Here is a 7,823-nt window from a genome sequence, read left to right on the forward strand (position 1 = left end):
TTTGGCCTAAGTTGGTCTACTCCCAAGGAGGGAAATAACCAGCTCCGGGATACTCCAGAGTGGACTGAGGATGCCACTGCTGTGTGAGCTCCTCTGGCTCCCACTGATAAACCGCGTCTAGTACTCGACCGGTGGCTCGGGCACGGGCACCTATGGTTAGGCTAAGCCCCAATATGCGTAGATGTCCGAGGGCATAATAATGTACCTGCCTGCATGAAGATTGAACAAAGAAGGAGCAGGCAAAGTAATAGTCTCACGAGTACCCTGACTAAATATCAGGTTATAAGTCATCCTTCTACTTATATCTCTATCAAGAAAGTCATGGCGAACCATGCTGTCGTAATCTAGATATCTCTCGGGAAGAAGAACCTCTTCTTCTTCCTCCAGTCTAATGGGTATCTCAAAGTGTGTGGCAAGACGGGTAGCATAGATACCTCCATAGACAACACCTTTAGAATGGTTCAGGTTCAACCGTTGAGCTTCTATAGCGCCCAAGCTATAAGTTTTATCATTGTAAAGGGCTTCGCGCAAGACCGCAAGATCTGGGGAACTAAGTGACCCAGCTTTCCCACGACCAATCAAACATTTTCCCACAAAAAGTGAGAAGTACCAAAGCACGGGAAAATGAATGATAGCAGCTCTAGCGCAAGACACTCCTCTCTCCTCTCCTACAACAATTGTACCGATGAAAGCTTCCAAGTCCCGTGGACGAGGTTCATGAATATCCCCAACATAAGGTAATTTGCAAACATTGCAAAAGTCTTGGAGTGACATGCGCTGGGGGATATCATAAAGTTTGAACTCAACCATAGGAGGATTCTTCCTCGGATAGAAGTTAAAGCTTTGTACAAAGATATTAGTGAGGAGGAGGTATTGCAGACACTTATCTTCAATGAAGGCGGTAAGGCCTGCGTTTTCCACCAAGTGATAAAAGTCCTCATAAATTCCAGCGGCGCGTAAGAACACGTCGCTTGGCCACACGCACGCTCGAACTTTTGCGACTCGAGGGACCAGATACTTGGGCTTATTCTCACTTCCATCATCCTTGGGGTCACGGCTTGAAGAGCCTCTTAAGAACCTCCTCATCTTTTCCCTTTTCTATCTCTGAAAATTTCTGAAAGTTTTAGTGACTCTAAGGAAAAGTGAATAAGGCTCAACGAAACTCGTAGCAACTACTCCAACAAGTGCCTAGAGGCCATATTACGCATCAAAACTACTTGGGACCAGCTAAAATTAGCATGCAAAGCTCAAGAACATGGTCACCAAGGCAGCAAAAATACACGGAGTATAAGGCACTAGAGAAAAAACTAAGTGGACCAACGGAGGAGTCACTTACCAAGGAGTAATTTCCCCAAAACAGTTCGGAGAACGGTGATTTGAGCAAAGAGATCGAAAATTCCAGCAAGAGGAGCAAGAACACGGGTTTGAGCTGCGAAACGATTTTTTCTGGAGGCAGGAGAAGGAGATAAGAGCAAGAATGAGTGGAGGGGGTGCCTGTGGGCCCACAAGCCTGGGTGGTGCGGCCAGGGGGTGCCCACGCCCCAAGGGCTTGTGGCCCACTGGTGCAGCCCCCAGACAAGCTCCTTGTCTCATAATTTTTCAAAAATTCCAGAAAAAATCATACTTGATTTTCACGACGTTCAGAGAACTTTTATTTCGGGGTACTTTTCCACCGGACGCTAAAACAGAAAACAGGGAAAACTAAACTAAACCTATCATTTTTCTTCTAAGCAACCTAAAGTGAAAGCTTGGAATAGAGGTTTGTGACTCCTCAATTCATCCATCTCGTGGTCATCAAAAGAAATCCGTCAGTGAGGTTGATCAAGCCTCCTCGACAAGCCTTTTCGAATCACAAAAGAGAACGGAGAATTTTCGAATAGTCACCAGGTCACCTCAATGGGGATGTGTATCTCCCCAACAAGCAAATCATACTTCATCTTGACATGAGGAATAGGGCATTCAAAGCTCCCAATAAGAATCAATGAAGTTTTTTTGATAGCATTGATGCAATGTACTCGATATTGTTTCTTCGGAAAGTACACCGTATGCTCATTCCCGTTGACATGGAAAGTGACATTGCCTTTGTTGCAATCTATAACAGCCCCTGTAGTGTTTAAAAAGGGTCTTCCGAGGATGACCGCCATGGCATCGTCTTCGGGAATATCCAAGATAACAAAGTCTGTTAAGATAGTAACATTAGCAACCACAACAGGCACATCCTTGCAAATGCTGATAGGTAAAGAAGTTGATTTGTCGACCATTTGCAGAGAGATTTCAGTGGGTGTCAACTTATCCAGTTCAAATCTACGATAAACAAAGAGAGGCATAACACTAACATCGGCTCCAAGGTCGCATAAAGCAGTTCTAACGTAGTTTCCTTTAATGGAGCAAGGTATAGTGGGCACACCAGGATCACCTAGTTTCTTGGGAGTTCCACCCTTGAATGTATAATTAGCAAGCATAGTGGAAATCTCAACCTCAGGTATCCTCCTCTTATTAGTCACAATATCCTTCATGTACTTAGCATATGGAGAGATTTTGAGCATATCTGTCAAACGCATTTGTAGAAAGACAGGTCTGATCATTTCAACGAATCGCTCAAAATCCTCATCATCTTTTTCTTGGATGGTTTGGGAGGAAAGGACATAGGTTTCTGACCCCATGGCTCCCTAGAAGTGAAGTCATTCTTATCGTATCTTCTGTTCTTAGGTTGTGTGTTATCAAGATCAACAGGTTCAATCTCCACATCCTTATCATTTCTAGGTTGAGCATCATCAGTAACATCACTATTGATATTATCATTAGGCTCATGTTCGTCACCAGATGGTGTTTCAGCATCAGAGACAGAGGCATCGTTTGGACTCTCAGGTGTATCAGCAACAGGGTTGCTAGCGTGCACATCCCTATCATCTTTCTTCTTATTCCTAGGATGACTAGGTGCATTAGTGCTAATTCCCTGAGAATCTTGTTCAATTCTCTTTGGATGACCCTCAGGATACAAAGGTTCCTGGGTCATTCTACCGCCTCTAGTGACGACCCTGAAAGAATTGTCATTCAACTCATTGAGCAAGTCATTCTGAGCCTTAAGTACTTGTTCTACCTGGGTAGTAACCATAGAGGCATGTTTACTCAGGAGCTTAAGATCATTGACATTTCTGTCCACACAAGCACTTAAATGACTAAGCATACGAGCATTATGTTCCAATTGTCTGCTAACATAATCATTGAAACTCTGTTGTTTGGCAACAAAGTTATCAAATTCATCCGGGCATAAGCTAGCAGGTTTATGAAAAGGAATATCACTCTCATCAAACCTATGCAGAGAATTTACTTCTACTACCTGTATCGGGTTATCGAGACCATGGATCTCTTCGATAGGTGGTAGATTTTTGACATCTTCAGATTTAATGCCTTTCTCTCGCATAGATTTTTTGGCTTCTTGCATATCTTCAGGACTGAGGGATAGAATACCTCTTTTCTTCGAAGTTGGCTTAGGAGGTGGTTCGGGAATAGTCCAAGCATTCTCATTGCACAAGATGTTATTCAGTAGAATTTCAGCTTGTTCTACAGTTCATTCCCTAAAAACACAACCAACACAACTATCTAGGTGGTCTTTGGAAACATCGGCAAGTCCATTATAGAAGATATCAAGTATCTCATTCTTCTCAAGAGGATGATCAGGCAAAGCATTCAGTAGGTGGATGAGCCTCCCCCAAGCTTGTGGGAGACTCTCTTCTTCAGCTTGAGCAAAGTTGTATATTTCCTGCAAGGCAGCTTGCTTCTTATGGGCATGGAAATATTTTTCAGAGAAGTAGTAGACCATATCCTGGGGGCTACGCACACAAATAGGAGCAAGAGAAGTGAACCAGGTCTTAGCATCATCCTTTAGCGAGAAACGAAACAACTGGAGGATATAGTAGTGTCGGATCTTTTCCTCACTAGTGAATAGGGTGGCTATATCGTGCAGTTTCATAAGATGGGCTACAAACGTTTCACACTCATAACCATGAAAGGGATCATATTCGACCAAAGTGATTAACTCAGGGTCGACGAAGAATTCATAATCCTTATCGGTCACAAAGACAGGCGAAGTAGCAAACTTCGGGTCGTATTTCATCCTAGCGTTCAGAGATTTTTCTTTCCACTTGCGCAGTAGTTTCTCAACATCATAGATATCCTTACACGCAAGAAAATCCTCGGCTATCTCTCCCTCCATAACATAGAGCTCAGGCATAACACGCAATTCAGGCATAGTAGCAGGTTGTACTTCAATAGTATCAGCAGTTTCAGAAGTATCATCACATCTAGCAGCAACTCTAGCAAATTGTGCATCAAGGAATTAACCTATTGGTAAAGCAGTATCAGGCATAGCATCATCCTGCATAGTATCAAGCATACCATCATCATGCATAGTATCAAGCATAGTATTATCAGGCATAGTATCAAGCATAGCATCATCAGGCATAGTATCAAGCATAGCATCATTATAAGCATCATGGGCAGCAGAAGTAGCATCATCAAGCACAGTAGTATGAAGCACAGGCGACATATCAAGATTTATAGCAGGAGGCGAAGTCGCAAACTTACTCAAAACTGAAGGTGACTCAAGTGCAGAGCTAGATGGCAGTTCCTTACCTCTCCTCGTAGTGGAAGGCAAGATTTTAGTTCTTGGATCTTTCGAATTCCTCATAGTGACAAGCAGACGTAAATCCCAAGTGACTCAGAGAATATAGTTGTGCATCCCCGGCAACGGCACCAGAAAAATGTCTTGATGACCCTCAAGTATAGGGGATCGCAACAGTTTTCGAGGGTAGAGTATTCGACCCAAATTTGTTGATTCGCCAATGGGGAGGCGAAAGAATTCTCAAGTATTAGCATCTGAGTTTGTCAGATTCAACCACACCTGAAATTTCATTGTCTGCAAGCAAAGTATGAGTAGCAAAGTAGTATGATAGCAACGGTGTCAGAAATAGATCTGTGGACGGCAGACTATTCTTAACTGTTGTATCAATGTTGCCAGTAAGTTGCACGTGGACGGGGAACTATTCTTCCCCGACAACGGTGTCAAAAAAGTCTTGCAACAAGTAACAGCAAAGTAGCAAGGAACAGGAGTAGGAGCAGAGTAACAGCAGTAGCAACAGTAGTAGCAAAGTGGCCCAATCCTTTTTGTAGCAAGGGACAAGTGTAAGTGCATCTAGTGCCCTTTAGTGATTTTGGTGGTTTGAAGACTTATAGGTTAAGTATCTAATGTGTTTGTGAGTGCACACAGGATCTATAAGTCATTGTGGAGTTTGAGATATTTGAAGAATATCGTCCCCTAAAAATATATGTCTTCAGTTGAAGAAATTGGTCTCAAGCTGAACAAATGAATCGCAAGGAATGTGCGATGAAATTGATATTCCTCATGAAGATACTGATATCGAGGAATCCGGTGTGTCCTGAAGAAAATCACTCTGAAGAATTTGAAGCATGAAGATTTACACTTTCTGTTTTATTTTCTTCGCATTTGAGTAATAGGAACACCGTACTGTTAAAGGGGGTCGAAGTTACACTTTGGAATAAATTTCCTCATGATGCTCAAGCCAAGCCTAATCCTACCAAAAGCCTCAAGTGAGGAATACGAGTGACATGAGGACTCTCACAGTTCAAGGTTCCGACCGTTTCGATAGCCACGCCAAGTCACTGGTCTTATCCACTCCAACGGTCATATTATTTAAGGGCATTAGTGTCAAATCATGTCGGGATGCTCCCAGGCTATAAATAGCCACCCCCGCAACCATTAGCTGGTTGGCTGCTCCGTTAGAAACTGACACTTGTCATAAGAGCAACCCAATTCTTCAGAGTCTTCGAGAGTAATTTATCAGTGAGGAAATACCCCCATACACCGAAACCACAAACCAAACCTAGTGATTGAGCATCACTGAAGAAGTTGTTCCTGTGTGGGACTGAAGCCTTTTAACTTTGAGGACAGTGCATCCTCGAGACGGTTAGGCGTCATGGTCTAGAGCTTTCCAGCAGTCAATTGTGGATCGCCGGGTAACCAAGTTTGTGAGGGTTTGGAAGTCTGCCCTGAAGACTTACCACGAGTGTTGGGCGAGGACTGTGTGTCCTTAGCTCAAGGAGAATACGGTAGGGACTGTGTGTCCCAGGACTGTGTGTCCTTTGGTTTCAATACCAAGCCGCTCCAAACCAGATGTACGACTGTCACAACAGTTGGAACTGGGTCATGAACGACTGTCTTCACTGAGAAACGGGTTCTAATTCCTCAACTCCTTACTTTCCTCGTATTATGTGTTGATGAATTTCACTGCTGCTGTTTGAAGAATTTGCTGAAGACTTTCTCTGAATTTCCTCAACCCCAAATTCTTCACGTCAGTTAATCCTCATCTGTATTCTGCGTGCCTGCTCACTGTGCAATCTGTTTTCACATTCCTCACTCCAAAAAACTGCTGTTGTGAAACTTCGCACTTGTGATCCTTTACTGTTTCCGCTGTAAGTTAGTCATGAGTGAGAAATTTCCTCAAAAGGAATTGCCTCAGTGATGAAATTCTAAAAATCCTATTCACCCCCCTCTAGTCGATATAACACACTTTCAATTGGTATTAGAGCAAGGTACTCCCTTGTTCTGTGTGATTTTGGTTTAACCACCTGGAGTTTTAGTTATATCGATTGCAGGCATGTTTAAGGTGACTGCAACATGTCCTACCTTCGAAGGAAAGAACTTTCCCTTCTGGAAGAACAAAATGCAAATGCATCTACAAGCTATTGATAATGATCTCTGGTATATTGTGGAACATGGCGTCCCCATCATCTCTGCTAGTGTCTCTGCTGCTGATGTGAAGAAATTCAAGCAACTCGATTCTCAAGCGAAGAATATCATCTGTGGCCATCTAAATCCAGGCCAGTTTGGAAGAGTAAATGCTTTGGGCTCTGCAACACTGATCTGGGAGAGACTGTGCAAGGTAAGTGAAGGAGTATCAACCCAGCGTGACTCTCATGTTGATATTCTTCGCAATCTCTTCAATCGCTTCAAGAGACATGACAATGAAAGCTGCCAAGACACCTTTGATCGCCTCACTGACATATCAAATGAACTGCAAGCACTGGGAGCTCGAGATATCCCTGATCACGAAGTTATGAAGAAACATGAGGAAATCAGAATCTTCATCTGAGGATTACGAGAAACGAACCTGCCGCAAGTGCAAGAAATCAGGTCATTACATTGCTGATTGTCCCCATGGGGGAAAGGAATCAAAGAAGAAGAAATACAAGGATGACAGTTCTGATGACTCGAAGAAGACGAAGAAATCTTCAAAATCCTCATCTTCAAAGCCCTCATCACGCAAGAAGACTAGTTTCAGAAAGGGTCGGACACTTATTGGCAAGGAAATGGACTCCGAGGCAGAATCAGAGGAATGTGATGAAGAAGAGGGTTCTGATGAAGAATCAGAATCCGGACAGGCTAGTCTTGCACTGGCAACCACTTTCGTCAGCAAGTCAATCTTCAATCTTGAAGAAAATGATTGCACCATGCATACTGATGACTATGCTGATGACTTCGCTCCAACCTATTGCTTCATGGAAAAAGGTTCAAAGGTACCAAATAATGTCCCCTCCTCTGATTCAAGTGACTGTGAACCTGATGATTATAAGAAAACCAGTTACAATAAACTTGCTATCATTGCCACTAAACAACAAAGTGCTCTGGAAAAGCTTCAGAAACTTCTAGATAAAAGTGATGATCTATTGAATGATGAAATGAACCTAACCCAAATCCTCGCTAAAGATGTGAAAAGTCTTCAGTCTAGATTTGATAATCTTCA

This window comes from Hordeum vulgare, chromosome 7H, assembly GCF_904849725.1.
Source record: "Hordeum vulgare subsp. vulgare chromosome 7H, MorexV3_pseudomolecules_assembly, whole genome shotgun sequence".
NCBI classification, from domain to species: domain Eukaryota; kingdom Viridiplantae; phylum Streptophyta; class Magnoliopsida; order Poales; family Poaceae; genus Hordeum; species Hordeum vulgare.